At 33.6% G+C, this 24,430-nt stretch overlaps 1 protein-coding gene and 1 long non-coding RNA gene across 2 annotated transcripts in view; both read left to right on the top strand.

Annotated features, from left to right (window-relative positions):
• The first annotated feature begins 10,791 nt into the window (after positions 1–10,791).
• Positions 10,792–13,107, top strand: LOC127735703 (uncharacterized). The gene is made up of 3 exons (XR_007998572.1): positions 10,792–11,418; positions 11,872–11,932; positions 12,780–13,107. It is a non-coding gene; the product is annotated as an uncharacterized LOC127735703 (long non-coding RNA).
• A 5,588-nt stretch (positions 13,108–18,695) lies between these two features.
• LOC127735685 (protein FAM53A-like) overlaps positions 18,696–24,430 on the top strand; it is a 40,860-nt gene continuing 35,125 nt past the window's right edge. Inside the window, exon 1 of the mRNA XM_052245945.1 lies at positions 18,696–18,736. The gene's annotated coding sequence lies outside the window, so the exon portion shown is untranslated. The remainder of the gene's footprint in view (positions 18,737–24,430) is intronic.

Genomic DNA, 24,430 nt, shown 5'->3' with positions numbered 1-24,430 from the left:
AAGTATGAGTATAATGTATACAAGCTGAAGCCCCACCTTATAATCTATTGATTGCAGATGTCAATCCTAATTACAATGCTTGAGCAAACATTTATACAAAATGCTTTAAATTGTGTATATCTAATGAAAACTTTCAACTATTGTCTATATGGTTGATTTTTTGGTAAATTATGTATAAAAATGTTGTGATTTCTGTAGATTCTGAATAATAATAACTTTCTTTTATTTCCAATTATACCAAGGAGAGCAGAAAAACCAGCAGAAAGTGAAAGACTTGAAGAAATTTAGGCAAGTAGATTGTTTAATTGATTGTTTCTTTCTGACTTCCCCATTAAAGAAGAAGAAAAATAGATAAGAGAGCGAAAATGTCAAATATACTTTGTATACAACAAAGAAACCCTTAAGAGCTATTTTCCTAATGCTTGTAGTTTAAAGATTTAGTTGGCTTGCTTGCTTTGCTTGTATAAATGTTTGCTCAAGCATTGTAGTTAAGATTGACATCTGCAATCAATAGATAGGCGGGGCTTCAGCTTGTATACATTATACTCTGCATTATACTTAACATCCAATAACATTTAAGTATGAGTATAATGTATACAAGCTGAAGCCCCACCTATCTATTGATTGCAGATGTCAATCTTAATTACAATGCTTGAGCAAACATTTATACAAAATGCTTTAAATTGTGTATATCTAATGAAAACTTTCAACTATTGTCTATATGGTTGATTTTTTGGTAAATTATGTATAAAAATGTTGTGATTTCTGTAGATTCTGAATAATAATAACTTTCTTTTATTTCCAATTATACCAAGGAGAGCAGAAAAACCAGCAGAAAGTGAAAGACTTGAAGAAATTTAGGCAAGTAGATTGTTTAATTGATTGTTTCTTTCTGACTTCCCCATTAAAGAAGAGGAAAAATAGATTAGAGAGCGAAAATGTCAAATATACTTTGTATACAACAAAGAAACCCTTAAGAGCTATTTTCCTAATGCTTGTAGTTTAAAGATTTAGTTGGCTTGCTTGCTTTGCTTGTATAAATGTTTCCTCAAGCATTGTAGTAAAGATTGACATCTGCAATCAATAGATAGGCGGGGCTTCAGCTTGTATACATTATACTCTGCATTATACTTAACATCCAATAACATTTAAGTATGAGTATAATGTATACAAGCTGAAGCCCCACCTATCTATTGATTGCAGATGTCAATCCTAATTACAATGCTTGAGCAAACATTTATACAAAATGCTTTATATTGTGTATATCTAATGAAAACTTTCAACTATTGTCTATATGGTTGATTTTTTGGTAAATTATGTATAAAAATGTTGTGATTTCTGTAGATTCTGAATAATAATAACTTTCTTTTATTTCCAATTATACCAAGGAGAGCAGAAAAACCAGCAGAAAGTGAAAGACTTGAAGAAATTTAGGCAAGTAGATTGTTTAATTGATTGTTTCTTTCTGACTTCCCCATTAAAGAAGAAGAAAAATAGATGAGAGCGAAAATGTCAAATATACTTTGTATACAACAAAGAAACCCTTAAGAGCTATTTTCCTAATGCTTGTAGTTTAAAGATTTAGTTGGCTTGCTTGCTTTGCTTGTATAAATGTTTGCTCAAGCATTGTAGTGAAGATTGACATCTGCAATCAATAGATAGGCGGGGCTTCAGCTTGTATACATTATACTCTGCATTATACTTAACATCCAATAACATTTAAGTATGAGTATAATGTATACAAGCTGAAGCCCCACCTATCTATTGATTGCAGATGTCAATCTTAATTACAATGCTTGAGCAAACATTTATACAAAATGCTTTAAATTGTGTATATCTAATGAAAACTTTCAGCTATTGTCTATATGGTTGATTTTTTGGTAAATTATGTATAAAAATGTTGTGATTTCTGTAGATTCTGAATAATAATAACTTTCTTTTATTTCCAATTATACCAAGGAGAGCAGAAAAACCAGCAGAAAGTGAAAGACTTGAAGAAATTTAGGCAAGTAGATTGTTTAATTGATTGTTTCTTTCTGACTTCCCCATTAAAGAAGAGGAAAAATAGATAAGAGAGCGAAAATGTCAAATATACTTTGTATACAACAAAGAAACCCTTAAGAGCTATTTTCCTAATGCTTGTAGTTTAAAGATTTAGTTGGCTTGCTTGCTTTGCTTGTATAAATGTTTGCTCAAGCATTGTAGTTAAGATTGACATCTGCAATCAATAGATAGGCGGGGCTTCAGCTTGTATACATTATACTCTGCATTATACTTAACATCCAATAACATTTAAGTATGAGTATAATGTATACAAGCTGAAGCCCCACCTATCTATTGATTGCAGATGTCAATCTTAATTACAATGCTTGAGCAAACATTTATACAAAATGCTTTAAATTGTGTATATCTAATGAAAACTTTCAACTATTGTCTATATGGTTGATTTTTTGGTAAATTATGTATAAAAATGTTGTGATTTCTGTAGATTCTGAATAATAATAACTTTCTTTTATTTCCAATTATACCAAGGAGAGCAGAAAAACCAGCAGAAAGTGAAAGACTTGAAGAAATTTAGGCAAGTAGATTGTTTAATTGATTGTTTCTTTCTGACTTCCCCATTAAAGAAGAGGAAAAATAGAAAAGAGAGCGAAAATGTCAAATATACTTTGTATACAACAAAGAAACCCTTAAGAGCTATTTTCCTAATGCTTGTAGTTTAAAGATTTAGTTGGCTTGCTTGCTTTGCTTGTATAAATGTTTGCTCAAGCATTGTAGTTAAGATTGACATCTGCAATCAATAGATAGGCGGGGCTTCAGCTTGTATACATTATACTCTGCATTATACTTAACATCCAATAACATTTAAGTATGAGTATAATGTATACAAGCTGAAGCCCCACCTATCTATTGATTGCAGATGTCAATCCTAATTACAATGCTTGAGCAAACATTTATACAAAATGCTTTAAATTGTGTATATCTAATAAAAACTTTCAACTATTGTCTATATGGTTGATTTTTTGGTAAATTATGTATAAAAATGTTGTGATTTCTGTAGATTCTGAATAATAATAACTTTCTTTTATTTCCAATTATACCAAGGAGAGCAGAAAAACCAGCAGAAAGTGAAAGACTTGAAGAAATTTAGGCAAGTAGATTGTTTAATTGATTGTTTCTTTCTGACTTCCCCATTAAAGAAGAAGAAAAATAGATAAGAGAGCGAAAATGTCAAATATACTTTGTATACAACAAAGAAACCCTTAAGAGCTATTTTCCTAATGCTTGTAGTTTAAAGATTTAGTTGGCTTGCTTGCTTTGCTTGTATAAATGTTTGCTCAAGCATTGTAGTTAAGATTGACATCTGCAATCAATAGATAGGCGGGGCTTCAGCTTGTATACATTATACTCTGCATTATACTTAACATCCAATAACATTTAAGTATGAGTATAATGTATACAAGCTGAAACCCCACCTATCTATTGATTGCAGATGTCAATCTTAATTACAATGCTTGAGCAAACATTTATACAAAATGCTTTAAATTGTGTATATCTAATGAAAACTTTCAACTATTGTCTATTTGGTTGATTTTTTGGTAAATTATGTATGAAAATGTTGTGATTTCTGTAGATTCTGAATAATAATAACTTTCTTTTATTTCCAATTATACCAAGGAGAGCAGAAAAACCAGCAGAAAGTGAAAGACTTGAAGAAATTTAGGCAAGTAGATTGTTTACTGTAAATTCAGAAATTATTGCGATGTTTTTATTATTGCGAAAAATGCGACAGGGTTATAATCGCAATAATTTAAACTCGCATTTTGAAATATGTTATATGAATTAAACAGGATTTTTCCCAATATCGCAAAAATTAAAATCGCATTTTAGTCTAAAATGACAAAATCGCAATAATAAATGCACGCAATAATTTCTGAATTTACAGTAATTGATTGTTTCTTTCTGACTTCCCCATTAAAGAAGAAGAAAAATAGATAAGAGAGCGAAAATGTCAAATATACTTTGTATACAACAAAGAAACCCTTAAGAGCTATTTTCCTAATGCTTGTAGTTTAAAGATTTAGTTGGCTTGCTTGCTTTACTTGTATAAATGTTTGCTCAAGCATTGTAGTTAAGATTGACATCTGCAATCAATAGATAGACGGGGCTTCAGCTTGTATACATTATACTCTGCATTATACTTAACATCCAATAACATTTAAGTATGAGTATGAAAATGTTGATTTCCGGATTTTGAATAAGTTTGCAAGGGAGTCAATTGTGATCATAGAAAATAAGTCAATCAAAAGCAGTCAGAATTTTTCTAGATACTTGATTTCATATTCCATAATTTTGAGGGGCTTCGGTGGCCGAGTGGTGTAATTAGTTACTAATGTAATAACTAGCCAGTCAACACTGAGGTTGTGAGTTCGAACCCCGCTCATGCAGGTGCACTCGACTCCAATCTTAATTGACTAGGATTGTCAGTTTTCCTTAGGGAGGGGGGGGGCCAGACCATTTTCGGGACGCCGGGATCGGCCGATTTTAGCAACGGGATTGCCTTGTTTAAAGATCGGTAATTTGGGATAGAAAAACATCGGGATACGGGAAAGCCACGTTTTTAGCCACGGGAAATCGGGATTCTTATGTTGAAATATAAGGGGATTGACAAAAACTGTACCTTGGACAGATAAAAGTGCCATTTTCATTATACTTCAATCAGAATCGCATCTAGAAACAGAGTAGATCCAGATCAGAGTACATGTAACAGTAAGTTTAGAGATAAGCTTTGAGCTCAGATCAGGTCCTCAATTATACCGTTTTGCTTCAAAAAATGAGCTAAGTCTCTTACACACATGGAAAATGTGTTAGACAAAGAACTGTTCGACTTAAAACCACGGCATACAAGTGTGGCACGCTTCCCTTAAATATGTATGAATCTAATTAAACAACTCCGGGCACTCCAATCTCTTTCAAAGACGATTATACGAATATTTCAGATCAATATTCCTCAGAAAGCGATGATGAGAGTGATAAAGATGATGAACAAAGTGGTGAAGACTTGCAAACACAGAATACGTTTTCTCGCAGTAAAACATCTTCAGGCACAACAATCACTTTCAAAGACGATGATGCAAATATTTCGGACCAATACTCCTCAGAAAGCGACGATGAGAGTGATAACGATGATGAACAAAGTGGTGTAGACTTGCAAACACAGAATACGTCTTCTCGTAGTAATTACACATCCCGAGATCTTTAGACTATCACCAGTCAGACCGTTTCCCGATCTGGGAGGACTTTACGAATATCATCAAGACTGGCTGATTATTGATAGCACTAACACTGTACATTTTGAAATCTCTAATGGACCAAAAAATAAAGAAATTTCACAAAATTGTTAAAGTCAAGGACTATCTTGATTATTTTTATTTTTAAAACATGTTTTCTACATAAAATAAGCTTAACTTTCTACTTTTCTGAATTGTGTCCCCACAAGAGCCTCAACATTAATTCATACCTGTCAATCACTACTAGAAAATTGACCCATTATTCATCATTATTGATTTTCCCAAGGTCGGTCATCAGCTTCTTGTTGGTGATCAGTTGTGTAGTTGCATACAGCCCTAAGCATAATCATTTATCCTAACAAGTGTCTTAAAATCTGGAATTTTTTTTTAATTTTATAATGTAAAGCAGCGTTTCGACTACTTTATAAATCTCTCAAGTGACATTTGTAGTTCTGTTTATGTCTGTAACTTGGTTGATCCTTGGTTCAGTGGTTTTTCGAATGGTGACTCAATAGATTCAAATTTCTCTCCATTACAAAACGATTCCAGTGCTTGTCATATAGGTTCTTGTATTGACTTGAACTGGAATTTTGGCCAATTTTCTGACTGGCTACTGAAGATTTATGAGAACAAAAATGCATATATGCAGCTTGACGTTACAGTAATAAGGGGACGAAGTCCCCTATTACAGTAGAAAAATCAATAAAAAAAATTTTAAAAAAAAATCGGGAAAATTTCCCGAAATTTTCATTGTACAAATGAACTCGAAATCGTTAACTTTTTTTTGGTCACTTTTTTTAATTCCCGCATTTGCGCAGAAATCTACTTCCTTCTTCCGGTCTCGTTTGTCATGAGACTTTGAGTGAAATATATATTTATCAGTCCAGTAAAATATAGGAAGGAACACAATAACAATTTCATTTCTAATTATTCTTTGATATGAAAAAACGTTAATTGATGATAGCGTTTCTTTGTTTACATTGAATATGACGTCATAACTAAAATAACGTCACAACTAAAATCCCTAACAACAGAACCAAAATCGGAAACGTTACAGTATTTCCGTTTCTTTTTTAACAGATTTAGAACTTAAAATATGTTTGAGAATTAAAAAAAAAAAATTTATATAGACTTGGTCCCTTTTCACAGGTAATGCCTGCCTCATATTATTGATAATACATATTCGGATTGGTTACGCTGAAAGACTTTGAACATGACATCAATCATACCCGAGACGTTTAAATTGTAAGCATTGAAACTTTAAACTTTAAAATTGGGGAACAAATTTATCGGGATCGGGATTATTAACAAAATATGTCCGGGATTTCGGGATTTTCTGATATTAAAACTGGGAAATCGGGATGAGACCCCCTCTCGCCCCCCTCTCCTATCGATGGTCGGTGTTTTTTTCCAGGCACTCTGGCTTCCTCCACCAATAAAAACTGGCCGCCACGAAATAGCCCAAAAGTGGTGCTTAAAAGTGGCATTGAAACACCAAAAATCGAAATCAAATCATAATTTTGACAATTTCTGCATACAAAAAAACAAAAACAAAAAGGCAATTTTTATTTTGTTAAATTCATAGTTCACCTATATCCACAAAATCTGTAAAACTCGAGTACACTAAAACAAAAGTGAATCCAAAGTATTGTTTTTGCTTCAAACATACTTGCAATCAGTTTATTTTAAATCTGGAAAATTTAATACATTAATTTTTATGCCCCCGCCGTAACTGAGGAGGCATTAAGGTTTACCCTTGTCCGTCTGTCCCAAAATTGGTTTCCATTCTCTCTCAACCAAATGTTATGAAACTTATACACATGCTTATTACCACAAAAAAACACATCAAGTTAGATTTTGAGTGGCGTCACTTTACAGTTCTCTGGTTATGTCCCTTTATAACGTTATATGCAAGCTGGGGCATCATCTTTGTCCCATGGACACATTCTCCATTTATTTGTTTATTTTTTTAAGTAGCTTAGACTGTTGTTAATCATTACTATGTAGTAAGGAAGATAACTTGCTCTTCATGCAACTAAGTTGACCACAACAATCAGGAAATGTGTTTAATTACCATATGAACCATCTTAAGTTTGTTGAAATTTAGAATAAGAAATTTGTAAGTTTTGAATACGTTTGGTACTTTGATCTTTTTAAGAAAGCATATTTTTCTCAGAGCCTTAATAATTTCCAACTTTGAATCCAAACCAATTTTTAAAAGTCTTTTTCATATTATTGCAATTTCAATTTTATTAACATTTTATCCCTATATTTGTAGAAGAGACAATTTATTCAGGACTATACCATGAGTATTCAGCACAAATTCATATCAAAGTGCAATATTTATCAATCAATGTTTATAGTACGACTGAAAGGAAGAGGTACTGTATTTAACTATGCTTCCAAATTTAAGAAATGGTCGATGATTTATTTTAAACAATTCGATTTTGCTGTGCATTTTTTTGTCTAGTCTTGAAAATTAAAGAAACATATAGAAAGACTGTCGACAAAGTTAATTGATTTTTAATTTTTTATTTCATACTATCACCGACATGTTACTGACTAAATGTATCATACAAAAGCCTTTCACTACAGATACTGTGTTTTTCAGTTGTGATGGAAGTGGAGTCCAAACAGGCTGAAATTAAGGGCAAGGGGAGGTAATACCCCTGTTTTACTCCTCGTACTGGAAGTTCCTTTAGTGTAGGCAATTTTTTTAATTATGTCTATTATATGTGTATAAGTATTTATATATCAGATGTCTGCTAACTAGTCTATTGCTATTATATAGAGCTTTGTAAATAAACATTACTGTAAGGAGAGTTCTAGATAATAGTTTTAAAGGGTGGAAGAAATTGTGGGTTACAACCAACTTTTTGGAAATTTTCAAAATATTGGATATATTTAAACACACTTCTGGTACTTAATACATTATGTTATAATAATCCAGTAAATCATCATGATTGGGAAAAAAAAATTATTGTGAGAAAAAAAATAGAAAATTTTGTGACAAACTGTATATTTTTATATATTGTGAATGAAGCATACATTTCAGTCATTCAAGTGGACAGTGGATTTTTATATCATAAAAACCAATGTTGAAAAACACTTAACAGCAGTAAGGAATCAATAGCAGTTCCAAGGAAGATGGTTAAATAGATCTTGAACCAATTTGGAGGCTGTACCATGAATGAAATCAGGCAAGTTTATTTAAGCCATACAATTTTTATAGATTCTATAGAAATGAACATCAGTACATAAAAGTACACAAGACAACAAACAATATGATTATTTTTATCTTTCTCATTCATAACACCAATAGCAAGTTCATTTACCATTTTCATATATTTTAGTTTACGAGGTATATGAAAACAATTATATATCAAATTATTTTGTCCAGGAACACAGTTATCGTCCTTTGATTTGCGCTGTCTACAAATACAGTCTAGTGTGGACAGTGTGTTACTTGCATTTTTTTTTAATTCCCTTTCCAAATTTATTTCTTCATGTTTTATGCCTCAAATAGCAAGTAGGGGGATGAAATTACACTAAAAAAATTTGGGTCATGAATTTTAAAATAAAATAGTGATTTGGTCCAGCTAAAAAAGGTTAAAAATTAGTATTTCGGAAGCTGTCAAAAGAATTCAAGGCCCCTTAACATAAAATTGTCCATATATTGAGTTAGAGCTGATGAAATTTTCTATAATTTTGATATAATTTGTCCCAAAAGTAGTACACCACACTATAAAAATATTATTGAGAAAGCAATAACAGGTGGGATTTTTTTAGTATTCATTTATTGTCCAAAAGAAATGCACTACGAAATAACTGTGTTCATGGGCCATTTTATCTTTACGGGGAGACAAGTACAACAAACAACAATAATGTTTCATTCAATGGGAGATTACTCTGATAATTTTTGTGCAGTTGGAAAATCAAACCTTTTTCCAGCTCTTAAATTCCTACACAGACAGGACTGATGCTATATTATTGGGTAGTAAGAAATGGAAAAACTTTTATAAAGTTTAAGGATGATAGTTTAGTTAAATTGGAAAAATATATATGATTTGTGTCAATTTTAATTAGGGCCCCGCCGAATGGCGGATGCCCAATAGTGATCAGTCTGTCCGTATGTCGGTAACAAATTGTGTTAGCTCTATATCTAGAGAACTGTTATGATTTCAAAGTTTATACTTGACATGTATATTAACCAACACCAGAGGGTGTGTCATAATGTATGTACAACTTCCTAGGTCAAAGGTCAAGGTCAAAGACTTTGGTTTTAGTTGACAGCCCCATGTCCTATGGTAAAGATCGTGTCCGCTCTATATCTTGAGAACCGTTATGATTTCAAAATTTATACTTGACATGTATATAAACCGACACCAGAGGGTGTGTCATAATTTATGTACAACTTCCTAGGTCAAAGGTCAAGGTCAAAAACTTTGGTTTCAGTTGACAACCCCATGTCCAATGATAAAGATACAAATTTTTTACCACACATTATTCACAGTGGGCCCACAGAGATGGCTCCCATATCAATGATATCTAGTTCCTTTTAGGTTATTTCTTGGACATGTTTCATGGTATTGGGAGTAAGGCTTGGTGGCCTACTACGGCTTAGATATAAGTAGGTTTATAATTCTGTTTTTGAATTAAATGATATGTTAATTATACTTTTAAAAAAATATAGGAAAAATAATGTGACCTGAGGATTGAAAAAATATGTAATCAGTATATATCGTTATAGGTTACAATAAACCTTTATAAATAGGAGATGTCGTATGATTGCCAATGAGACAACTATCCACCAAAGTTTAAATGAAGCAGTACTGCCAAGTTTTCATGAAGCAACTGCGTGAGATTTGGCCAAAATTGTAAAGATCAAAGAGAAAAAACAATAGATCAAAGGAAAATGCCGCCAAATATGCATGAAAATGCGCGAGTCTCACGCTAATTGTGTGAGACTTGGCAGCCCTGAATGAAGTGGATGACATAAATTATAGACACTACCAAACAGCTTCAACAATGAGAAAAACCCATACCGTATAGTCCGCTGTAAAAGGCCCCGACATGAAAAAATGTGAAACAATTCAATAGAAGAAACGAATGGCCTAATTTATAACAACAATTTATGAAAAACAAATATGACATACATGAACCAAATACAACCACTGAACTACAGGCTCCTGACTGGGGGCAGGCGCATAAAGAATGTGGCGATGTTAAACATGTTTGTGAGTGCTCAACCCTGCCCTAACCTGGGACAGTGGTGTTCAGCACAACATAAGATCATTGGTTTACAATTTTATATTCTCACAGCTATAATGCCATATTGCTGTGAAAATATAACAGATCAATTGAAGCACCGATAGTTTTCTTAAACAAGTATGTGTTATTAATATACTGTTTTGTTAAAGAAATCTATCATGCTTGGATTGATATGTAAAAGGAATAAATCAAACAAGTATATTTTTATGCCTCTGCTGTATCGGAGGGGGCATTAAGTGTTACCCTTGTCCGTCTGTCTGTCCCGTCCATCCCAAAAATTTGTTACCGTTCTCTAACTTTAGTTTGCCTCAACCAAATGTTTTGAAACTTATACACAATGCTCATAACCACAAAACACAGATCATGTTTGAAATTGGTTGGTGTCACTTTTACCGTTCATGAGTTATGCCCCTTTATAAACATAAAAATTGCTGAATTTTTCGTTTCCATTCTCTAACTTTAGTATGACTCAACCAAATATTATAAAACTTATACACAATGCTTATTACCACAAAACACAGATCAAGTTCGAAATTGGGTGGCTTCAGTTCTTGAGTTATGCCCTTTATAAATGGAAAAATTGCTAAATCTGTTGTTTCCGTTCTCTAATTTTAGTTTGCCTCAACCAAATGTTATGAAACTTATACACAATGCTTATGATCACAAAACGGTCTTAACGATGTGAATCCTACATCTATATGTGGAAGTGGACTCGTGCATATTTACAAGAGGGGGCATCTGTGGCCCATAGACACATTCTCCATTTATTTTATTATTTGTTTATAGGCTGATGTAATGACAATGATTTCATGGTGTTGGGAGTAAGAATTGGAGATCTGATACTGCTAACATGTTGGTAGGTATACAAACTTGTTTTAATCTAAAAGTGTTTGATGTCAATTTAATAATGGTTCAGGTATCAGAAAAGATTGAATTACATGGAGATATTCAGCTCCAGAGGAAGGAGGGTATATGATTGTCCAAAATGGTAAAAATACTGCCAAGGTTAGAAAGAAAAATTGTTTTTGACTTTTTTTTCTATTTGTCAAGTTTTAAACTGAATACCCACTAGATTTCGTGAGTAATAGTGAACCACAAATTTAAATGTTTAACAACGAAGTACCAATTATCTATCAATCGACTTTCAATCAATTATCCACAGAATCCAATTTTTCCTCAATCCCCATGACTGTTGAATATTAAATGAATCCACAGAAATTCGATTTTCCCTCAATGCCCATGAAAATATCTGAATCCACAATAGATTATTTTGAGGAGTTTAAATAACTGATTCAACTTTGTATTACAGGTTAGCATCACAGCTTGTCAATAGGGATACTGGCTGGGGTAGCATTTGGATCTGTTTCAAGGTGAGAATATATTTATTCATCCACATACAAATTTAATCAATTGATGAAATCTTATGGACAGTTTAAATTTCTATAATTCTTTATTGTTTGCAATTTATATTGTCTTGATATTTTCTACTGTAACCTTAATAGATGTAAACAGATATTTTTATAGTTGAGAAGGTTTATAGTCCTTTTTTACTAATTTCACTTATTCCATCTTTAAACTTTTGCCAAATGACCATGTACTGAATCATAAAGAAAGAGAATCATTGTTTTATGATAATAGAGAATTGTGTTTACTTGTAAAGGGGAGATACCCTCACATTCATTTGCAAGTGCTGTCACAAAGATAAGATGTCTTAATTATATTAAACTTTGCTTCTTATTCAGTTTTGTGTTTCTCTCAATACAAATTTCCAAAGAATTTATTTCTTCAGTCAATATATGGAGAAAACAAATTAAATGTCATAAAACTGGAACTAAACAATGAAAGTTTATCAAAATAGCCTGAATAATTTTACCATGTATGTACATTTTTCAAATTTTCAGCTTAATAACTTCTGCAATTGTCTGAAACTCAATGAATGATTAATGCAATACCGGTAATAGTGATTTTAACACCTTGAAAATCAAAATTGGTATATTAAGATGGCTTTCCATTTTATAACAAATTTAGCTGCACGATTTCTATGCAATATTTTTTGGTAAATCAATAAATTTGAATAGAAAACAAGTATTTTTACATACATATTTAAAATAAAAAATGCCACTCAAATATTTAAACATTACCTAATTCATATATTTTAACACTACTTAATTACTATGAATTGTCAACAAATGAAATATTATTTTATTCCTTTTACAGGTGTGTTCCTGCTGCTGCCTTGTGTGGTCAATCCTGTGGACAATAATAATCATGCAAACCACATATATGTTGCATTTTTGTTTACTAAAATCCTTAAATGATAATTCTGAAAGCCAAATGATTAATTTTTTAATGCTGTTATTTATTTTCCATTTACTGTAAACTCACAAATTTTTGATATATTTTTTTTACTGAAAATTGCTACACCGAGATAGATTTTGCAAAAATAAAATTATATTTCAAATTTTGATAGCATTATTTATTTGCAACATGTCCTTAATGACAATAATTAATTTAAATAAATGCTTGCAAATTTTTTTTGAATTTACAGTATAAATATGTTTTCATTATTTATATATGCATGATATGATTGTACAATGTATTTTGCCTTATAATAAACAAAATTGTATAATACTTGTTATTTGAGAAGTACCAGTGTACTGTTTTACAAAGCATCCATTAGACTTTCATCAGTTTACAGACGTCATTATTGTGAACCAAATGATACTTTCCACAGATTCACTTGAAAGTTACCTGTCGATTTAAACTTTTGTAAGTTCTTTTGTCCCATCTAATAAATATAATAGCTTTGTTCTCTGTGGAGTTATTTCACTTGGACCTTTAAATTTCTTCTAAGAGAAATCTATCACTCATTGATTAATTTACCTGAACAAAAAATCAAACTTTCAATGATGAAAATACATGTACCAATACTAAATAAGGACTCACAAAAATGCATGTGATGTTGTATTTATTCAATATCAATAATACATTTTCAATTTTTTCAATATAATTAACACTGATTCAAAATTTAAAAGTTGATTTCTGACAAAATTTTCAACATTGTTCCTATTAAAATTGGGTCTTTTTGTGTGTTTTTGACAAATAAAAACTAGAAAATGACGATGTTTAGATCAAGGCCTTCTTAAATGTATTCTATAACTAAATAAACAGCTGCGCCAAGAGCGCATGATACGCCCGTCGTCTTGTGTGTGAGGTTTTATGCAATAATCATAAATCGTTTCTGAGATAAGGTGCGACATGTGAAAACTCCCCTTTTTTTTAATAAAAAAATCAATAACTCTAAAATAAAATTTTGAATCATCACCAAAAAGTGTATACAGATCTTTAGATTTATATAATTAAGAAGTGTGTAAAGTTTTAAGCAATAATCATAAATCGTTTTTGAGATACGGCGTGACATGTGAACACCCCCCCCCCCCCCTTTTTTTACAAAAAACTCATTAACTCTAAAATAAAACTTTGAATCATCACCAAAAAGTATACAGATTTTTAGATTAATATAAATAAGAAGTGTGTTAAGTTTTAAGCAATAGTTTTAGTTACAAAGTCCTGTAACTCAAAAAATTTTAATCTTATTTTCAACAAAAAGTATACAGATGGTTTGACCATCATAAGAAACAACTATATTAAGTTTCATGAAATTTGGATGAGTTGTTCTCAAGTTGAGGGGGCGACATGTGGACGCCGGACATTTGTATACCATAATACATGTATTTTCATCATTTAGAAGATCACTTTTTAACTCGGGTAAATTAATCAATGAGTGATAGATTTCTCTTAGAAGAAATTTAAAGGTCCCAGTGAATAAACTACACAGAGAACAATAGCTATTGTTTTTATTAGATGGGACAAAAGAACTTACAAAAGTTTAAATCGACAGGTAACTTTCGAGTGAATCTGTGGAAAAGTATCCTTTGGTTCGCAATAAAAGTTTTGCATGTTGGCACAGTGAAACACAGTGTGTCTGTTGAAGATGATGATGTTTGATATGGATAGGCTTGTTTTAAAATAATATGTTCCACAGGGCTCAGCTTGATACGACCTGAACACTTGGGACACTAGTATGATACAGCTCAGAATTTTGATTGTGATGAAATATTTGACACAGCATACATAGGTTTCTGACATAGAATGAATGTGGTCTAAGAACTTAAAAATTTGAAATTGGACATTTATTTATTATGGTCCAATATCCAGATTCAGCATATCAAAGAATTCAATTATTGATGAAATCAAACAAAGTTTAATTTTGGACCCCTTGGACCTCAATGTGAACCAATTTGATATTGAGCCCAAAATCCAAAATCTAAAGACGTGGTTAGATTCAGCATTATAAAGACCCCAAGAATTCAAGACTTGGAATTAAACCTGGGGTACCCATTCAAATTGGTCAAGAAATACTGTAAATTCAGAAATTATTGCAATTTTTTTTAAAATGGACAAGAATGCGAGATTTATTATTGTTATTTCATGAAAATCGGCATACATATCTTTGTATCAGATATAAGAATACAAGTTATTATTGTGATACTCAATCAGTTGGATTATTTGCATTAATAAAAAGTTCGCAATTATTTCTGAATTGACAGTAAGCAATTTATACAAAGTACTAGAAAAGTATTATTTTTGGTCCTTTATTCATAAACGGTCAGGGCCATAATCCCCAAAATTAATCCCAACTTTTCAGTTTTGGAATGGAACCTAGTGGTACAATTTCATAGAGGTCCATAGACTTATACTTAAGTTATTGTCTGGATACCAGAAAATCCTTGTTTTTTACCCCTTAATTCCTTTATTCCTATGTTGTGTTTTGTGTACTATTGTTTGTCTGTTGGTCTTTTTCTTTTTTAGCCATGGCGTTGTCAGTTTATGAGTTTGAATGTCCCTCTGGTATCTTTCGCCTCTCTTTTTCAACGGTTTGGGCCATTACCCTCAAAATCAATCCCAACCTTCCTTTTGAGGAATAGAACCATGTGGTACAATTTCATAGAGCGTCCTATTGTGTACGCACTAACCTTTGAACAGTTCTATATTTGAAGATTATTTTAGGTCAAAAGTTACCAAAGCTATAGTTCGTCAAAGTCACATTTTAACGTGGCCTACTCTTCACCTTCCTCAAATTTCATTTAAACCTCACTTTGAATTTATATGTTGTGCTGGATGTATAGATACGAGACTAGTCCTATCGGAATGGAAACGTAAAATCCAATGCCTCATGCAGGCGAAGCCACACACTGCACGTTAAAGAATCCTAATGTAATATCTCCTTAAGATGTCTGAAATTATTGGTGGCCTGTTGTAAGGTAAAATTTCTGCCCTATCTCACACATCCTCTTTCAAAAGAGGCAGTTTATATTTGTGGTAACAAGCCTTGGAGAATTGACGTATTTTGTTTTCGTCCTGAGTATGCAAGAAATACTGCCACTATGTATTCAACAAGAAACATTTGTTCTTTTATGCATAGATGTACTGTGATCCACAAAATTTGAAAAGTAAAATAACAAATATACTGCCCTCCAAGGAAAATTCAAAATGGAAACTCCCTTAATATATATCAAATGGCAAAAATCAAAAGCTCAAACAATACAAGTATATTACGGGAAATATACATGGGATCCCTTTTATTTAAATAAAAGTAAAATAACCATGACAATAACTTTTAAAAATATTTTAGTGAATCTGTTTAAAGAGGGTCGTAATGGACCTTCATGACAAATAACGATAAAAAATCTGGCCAAATGACGTTAACGATAGTTTTAGGTGCATGATGATAAAATGTACACTTTCTTTATGACGATAAAGCAATCTACTGATTTTGACGAATCATGTTAAATTCTTTCCAAAAAAAATGGTAACAATAAAATTATTTGAGATCACTGATAAATCACGATAAAATTTTAACCAATTTGATGCTAACGGTAGCCGAATATGACCGTTTGACGCCTGACAGTAAAGGGCATCCCTACCCTCTTTAAATAAGGGCAGTAGCGTAGCTAGACCTTTTTTAAGTGTACGCCCGAACTTCCTCGAGGGGTTTGAGGTCCAGAACAGAAGACCTCCTGATTGGGGGCGAACCCCCCCGGATGTTCACGTGTTATTGAGAAAGAGATACCAATATCTGTCATTAAAAACTCATCAATAGCAACATACTTGGTCGGTTAAGAACAAAACTTTACGACAAAGGAGATGATTTCAGCCTCCAATTGTGAACTTTTCTATGTAGCAACATTCCAGCAGCACCTGCATATGGAGTATATACATGCCAGTTGATAAGATATTCCAGAGCTTGCATTTCCTATCATCATTTCCTTGATAGATAGTGGATGCTTACAAGGAAGCTACTGAACCAAGAGTTCCAAGTGGTAATGTTGAAATCATCCCGGCCTTCGGAACTTTTACGTTCGACATAACGAGTAGGTTAATGACGACGGATATGTTCCAATTGATGATATTACCACTATCCTGTCCTCTTTTCCTCTAATGTGATCTACCGAATTAGACTTATCACTGGGTTTGCACACGTGGAGTAGAATTTGCTTACCCTTCCGAAGCACCTGAGAAGATCACCCCCAGGTTTTGGTGGGGTCCGTGTTGTTAAGTCTTATGTTTCTATGTTGTGTTTTGTATACTGTTGTTTGCCTTTTCATAGTTTTTTGTTTTTTGCCATGGTATTGTCAGTTTGTTTTCAACTGATGAGTTTGAATATCCCTTTCGCGTCTCTTTTAGTCTAATTTGTTTTTTTACAGTTAAATTTATTCATTGTATTGATTTGGAATATAATGGTAATGTATTTAAGAGAAAAAATGCTCAAAACAGTTGCTTAAAAATATGTTTAAAAGCGATCTAAAATTTATATCTATATTTACTTGCATGCTCGTATCTATAGTAGAGTAAATTTACATTACATTTTAAAAGTATCATTTTAAACAATTTTCAGTATTTCGATTATTTCATATTGAAGATAAAAGAATTTGCATGCTTGGTTTTATAAGAAAACAACAGATGTTGATTTTAGTGTCTTTAGTAGTAGTAGTTCAGAAAAGTAATTAATTGTAATTAATTGTTTATTTCACATATTATTGACCACTACTTGAGACATTAAAGATTCTTAGATAAATATGTTTTGTCTAATTCAGCATTTCTATTTGGTAATTTAAAGGTCAGAGGTTTGATGCATAAGATAAATTTAGAATATAAGTAATAGGCTAATTTAGGGTCAGTTAATTTAGATATAGAGTTAAGTCTGATAGTTTTAAGTCACTTTGAGAATTGTATTTGTCATAGAAACATCCATTTCTGGAATTATATGTATTATCATGATTATTGTAAACCTTTATCATATGAACTATTATGGATGACAGAAAATGAAAAAAATATATAATATAAAATATGAAAACAACACATTATTAATTTCATGAGTTTGGAGCGCTTTTCTTGATTTACCTTCATCAGGAACGCTCAAAGCCGAATATTTTAAAGCCAAAGATGTGTAAGAACCGAAACAGTTACAGAGCTACAATTGTATATGACATAAAAGTACCTAATAAATCATATGATACCATTTGATTAAAAAGTATATTTCGTCAGTTTGTCTTTTATCTTCAATTACAAGTCATTTAAGAAAAAAAATACAAGGCTCATGTGCTTTTAATCAGTTCTTATAATTTATTTGGGTTCAAATATTTTTTTCTTCAAAATTTATGTGTACTCCCGGGCGTTTTGACGTAAACGTAGCTACGCGCATGTCTCTTTCTCAATAACGCGTGAACATCCGGGGGGTTTCGCCCCCCAATCAGGAGGTCGTCTGTTCTGGACCTCAAACCCCTCGAGGAGGTTCGGGCGTACACTTAAAAATGGCCTAGCTACGCCACTGACTATCCAACGATTTGAGCAACCCAATCCACTGGGGACCAACTGACAAAATGTGAAAATTTTGTATTGACAATATATGGGAATGTTCAGTAGTATTGGCTACTGCGCCCCTGTAACGCTCATTCCATGAAACTTACTGAGTTACTCTGGTACCAAAGACTACAGATGAATTTATAATTTTCCCGCCATAAAACTTTTTTACTTTCGGAATGCCTCATGACTAAACCAAACTTGTTGAAAGAAACCCGAAAGATGAGATGGGCTTGTATGGATATTGTATGGTAAGCACAAGACTATCATGTTTAAGACAAAATACAGATTTGTAACGATATGGCATCATCCAAAGAGAGATTCGGAAATCAATCACACTTAGTAGAGTCTCTGTGATGCTGACAACGACTCTGAAGCACCAGTCGCCACTTTTCTGATACAAGATCCACACACTCGCTGCCTTTAGCTTTACAGGGGTCCGCAACAGGGGCTTCAGAAGTGTTGATCTGTTTAAAGCTTGATTATGTTCAATATAACGCATGGACATAATATGCCAAGTCTCTAGAACATTTTCTTAAATAATTTCAAGTACTAAAACATATTTTAATTAAAACTACAAGACAACAATAAATATAAACCCAATTCTTTGAACTCTGTGCACTGAGACAGTGGGTCATCAACAGAATCATGCAGGTACCAATATATCCATTACTGATCTCTAAGCATTTCTTTTTATTCTTTGCTTAAAATATGTAGTTTTCTAGTCGAGCAAACATAGGTTTGCAATCTCCAGTTGTTTTTTATAACTCAGAGTTGCGCTGGTGGACCTCGAGGTCAATCGACGTAAATGACATCATTGAATAATCAGTTCTTACTGCGACTTAGTAACATAAGATATGTATGGGAAAAAGCAAGAATTTGAAAGTTGTCTACAGAGCAGAGGCGAAAGATACCAAAGGGACATTCAGGTCTGTTGAAAATAAACTGGACAACATGTCCATGGCATAAAACAAAAAGACTAAAAGACAAACATGATATACAATACACAACACAGAAAACTAAAGACTGAGCGACACAAACCCCACAAAAATTAGGGGTGATGACTCAGGTGCTCTGGAAGGGTTTGCTTATCCTGCTCCACTAGTGGCACCTTTCCTGTTGCCCATGCAAGTACAAATCCAGTGAAAAGTCTAATGAGGAAAAGAGGACTGGATTGTGGTTACGACAATCGAAACATATGCATTGTGATCTGTGAAACATATATTCCATAACAGTATACCAACTTGTGATGGCGTCCGTAAAAAGATAACTGCTATGGAAGCTGCAGAATTATAGCTCTTATGGTCCTAGTAATTTTGGGGGTAATTGTCCAAAACGTTTAGGAATAAGGGCCAAAAGGGGGCCAAAAATAAGCATTTTTCTAGTTTCCAGACAATAACTTGTGTTCTAGTGAATGGATTTCTCTGAAATTATACTGCAAGGTACCATACCACAAAAGATAGGCTGGGATTGATTTTGGAGGTAATTGCCTCAAAATATTAGGAATTAGGGGCAAAAAACAAGCATTTTCTAGTTTCATATCAATAACTTGTGTGTAAGTGTATGGATCTTTCTGAAATTGTACTACAAGGTTCCATATCACAAAGGGAAAGCTGGAATTGAGTTTGGGGGTAATTGTCCAAAACGTTTAGGAATAAGGGCCAAAAGGGGGCCAAAAATAAGCATTTTTCTAGTTTCCAGACAATAACTTGTGTTCTAGTGAATGGATTTCTCTGAAATTATACTGCAAGGTACCATACCACAAAAGATAGGCTGGGATTGATTTTGGAGGTAATTGCCTCAAAATATTAGGAATTAGGGGCAAAAAACAAGCATTTTCTAGTTTCATATCAATAACTTGTGTGTAAGTGTATGGATCTTTCTGAAATTGTACTACAAGGTTCCATATCACAAAGGGAAAGCTGGAATTGAGTTTGGGGGTAATTGTCCAAAACGTTTAGGAATAAGGGGCCAAAAATAAGCATTTTTCTAGTTTCCAGACAATAACTTGTGTTCTAGTGTATGGATCTCTCTGAAATTATACTGCAAGGTACCATACCACAAAGGATAGGCTGGGATTGATTTTGGAGGTAATTGCCTCAAAATTTTAGGAAAAAGGGCCAGAAAGGGGCAAAAAAACAAGCATTTTTCAGTTTCAGGACAATAACTTGTGTGTAAGTGTATGGATCTTTATGAAATTGTACAACAAGGTTCCATATCACAAGGGGAAAGCTGGGTTTGAGTTTGGGGGTAATTGCCATAAAAGTTTAGGAATTTGGGGCCAAAAAGGGGCAAAAAAACAAGCATTTTTCTAGTTTCCAGACAATAACTTGTGTTCAAGTGTACGGATCTCTCTGAAATTGTACTGCAAGGCACCATACATTGTAACACAAAGGGAAGGCTGGGATTGAGTTTGGGGTGATGAATCATAAGGGGGTTAAAAAAATTTGAGGTTTTTTTTTTAGCTCACCTGGCCCAAAGGACCAAGTGAGCTTTTCTCATCAATTGGCGTCCGTCGTCCATCGTCGGCGTTCACTTTTTACATTTTGAACTTCTTCTAGAGAACCACTGAATGGAATGAAACCAAACATGGCATGAATGTTCCTTATGAGGTGCTGACCAAGTGTTGTTTCTTCGTAGCGGATCCATCATCAAAGATGGCCGCCAGTGGGGGACGTAGTTGAACATAGGACCCTATGGGAAATACATACAAATGTCTTCTTTAAGAGAACCACTGAATGGAATGAAACCAAACATGGCATGTATGTTTCTTATGAGGTGCTGACCGAGTGTTGTTACTTTGAAGCCGATCCATAATCCAAGATGGCCGCCAGCTGGGGACTTAGTATAACATAGGACCCTATGGGAAATACATACAAATGTCTTCTTTTAGAGAACCACTGAATGGAATAAAACCAAACATGGCATGAATGTTCCTTATGAGGTGCTGACCAAGTGTTGTTACTTTGAAGCGGATCCATAATCCAAGATGGCCGCCTGCGGGGGACTTAGTTTAACATAGGACCCTATGGGAAATACATACAAATGTCTTCTTTTAGAAAACCACTGAATAGAATGAAACCAAACATGGCATGAATGTTCCTTATGAGGTGCTGACCAAGCGTTGTTACTTTGAAACCGATCCATCATCTAAGATGGCCGCCATCGGGGGACTTATTTTAACATAGGACCCTATGGGAAATACATACAAATGTCTTCTTTTAGAAAACCATTGAATGGAATGAAACCAAACATGGCATGAATGTTCCTTATGAGGTGCTGACTAAGTCTTGTTACTTTGAAGCTGATCCTTCATCCATGATGGCTGCCAGCGGGAGGACTTCCTTTAACATAAGACCATATTGGAAATACATACAAATGCTTCTCCTAGAGGTGCACTGAATGGAATGAAACCAAACATGGCATGAATGTTTCTTATGAGGTGCTGACCAAGTGTTGTTACTTTGAAGCCGATCCATAATCCAAGATGGCCGCCAGCTGGGGACTTAGTATAACAGGACCCTATGGGAAATACATACAAATGTCTTCTTTTTGAGAACCACTGAATGGAATGAAACCAAACATGGCATGCATGTTCCTTATGAGGTGCTGACCAAGTGTTGTTACTTTGAAGCGGATCCATAATCCAAGATGGCCGCCTGCGGGGGACTTAGTTTAACATAGGACCCTAAGGGAAATACATACAAATGTCTTCTTTTAGAGAACCACTGTATGGAATGAAACCAAACATGGCATGAATGTTCCTTATGAGTTGCTGACCAAGTGTTGTTACTTTGAAGCGGATCCATAATCCAAGATGGCCGCCTGCGGGGGACTTAGTTTAACATAGGTCCCTATGCAAAATATTTACGAATGTTTTCTTTTAGAGAACCACTGAATGGAATGAAACCAAACATGGCATGAATGTTCCTTATGAAGGGCTGACCAAGTGTTGTTACTTTGAAGCCGATCCATCATCCAAGATGGCCACCAGCTGGGGACAGTGTTTAACAAAGGACCCTACGGACAATACATACAAATGTCTTCTTTTACAGAACCACTGAATGGATTGAAACCAATCATGGCATGAATGTTCCTTATGAGGTGCTGACTAAGTGTTGTTACTTTGAAGCTGATCCTTCATCCATTATGGCTGCCAGCGGGGGGACTTCCTTTAACATAAGACCATATTGGAAATACATACAAATGCTTCTTCTAGAGGTGCACTGAATGGAATGAAACCAAACATGGCATAATAGTTTCTTATGAGGTACTGATGAAGTGTTGCTACTTTGTTGCTGATATACTGTTCAAGATGGCCACCAGGATTTTTTATTAACTTACAGGGCCAATATTAAACCAAATTTGGCCTCACTCATTATTAGGGTATCTGTTATGATTTTAATCTATTTTAACATGATTTCCAAAACCAAAGTAGAATCAGGTGAGCAACACAGGCTCTTGAGAGCCTCTAGTTTTTTTTTTCTTTAAAAGAAAATTTTCCATTTTAAATTGGTTATTTCTGATTTATATATAAAAGCAAATAATAATGATATGGTTTGAATAGGTAAATTAAAAATTTTTAAGTTCTTAGACCACATTCATTCTGTGTCAGAAACCTATGCTGTGTCAAATATTTAATCACAATCCAAATTCAGTGCTGTATCAAGCTTGAATGTTGTGTCCATACTTGCCCCAACTGTTCAGGGTTCGACCTCTGCGGTCGTATCAAGCTGCGCCCAGCGGAGCATTTTATTTTCTATTTGATGTTGTTTTTTGAGTTGCTATCCCATATGACACCATCATGACTCTTTGATATTATACAGAATTAATTTATTTAATAGAATGAAAAAATTCTTTTAATCTACAAGCTCTCCTAAAAAATTTCAAATACTTTGCTGGCACAAAGGTTAAATCAGCATTTATGGGTATCCCATATTTTATAAAATAATTAGTTTAAGATCCAAAAATACCATTTACTACTTTTTGAATACCACTTCACACACATGCATATTTGTGTCCTCATTTACATACCATAGACTATTGGACCCACAATCATGTAATTTGGTAGACAGGTATGTTTTGAAGAGTTTCAGTTCCTAGAATATACCTCATTATAGTCATATGTTTTATTGTTCATAAAATTTGTAAATGTAAATCTATGTAAAACATACAAAATTTTGGTTTCTGAAGTGTCAGTGGCGGATCAGAACTTTTCATAAGGGGGGGCCCGCTCCAGTCATGCTTCAGTGATTCCCTATATAATCAACCAAATTTTTCCCACGAAAGGGGGGGCCCGGGCCCCCCAGGACCCCCCCTGGATCCGCCTATGAGTGTGCTTTGCTAGATTAGATTGATAAGGAAAGCTCAAAGCCATAAGTTTGAAATGTAAAACCAGTGGCGTATCCAGGGGGTTTGGGGGTTGGAAACCCCCCCCCCCCCCCCCCCCTTTTTTTGATAATCAATGCATTTGAATGGGGACACATAGTTGGAACCCCCTTTTAAAAATGGCTGGATCCACCCCTGAAAACATACAAGATCTTTGCATTAGCAAAAGGTTGTAGTCACACCTTGGCTAGTGTTCCTCTTATGCTTCTCACCTGTATTATTTTATTGTTATTGAGGATATATTTATTCTGCTATAGGCATTATGATGTGAGTTATTCGACAAGCCACAAGGTAATCGTTTTAAATACAGTCCTAACACAATGTGAGAAGGTCAAGTATTTCAGATATTTTAACAGAAATTCAAAGACTTTTTGACGTGACACTTGTGACGTTGTGTATTGGGCAATGTAAGTCAAGTTCAATTTATTGTATATTGAACTTCTTTTTCATTTCTTCACGTATCAACATTTTGTGAGCAGAATTTTCAGCAGTAATTATATGTTGTTGGTGATATGTTGCACTTTTCTTATATCTTATTTTGAATTTTTCAGAAAAAC

Source organism: Mytilus californianus, unplaced genomic scaffold (assembly GCF_021869535.1).
Source record: "Mytilus californianus isolate M0D057914Y unplaced genomic scaffold, xbMytCali1.0.p SCAF_3, whole genome shotgun sequence".
In the NCBI taxonomy this organism is placed as follows: domain Eukaryota; kingdom Metazoa; phylum Mollusca; class Bivalvia; order Mytilida; family Mytilidae; genus Mytilus; species Mytilus californianus.
This window is presented reverse-complemented; position numbering and strand designations above follow the sequence as displayed.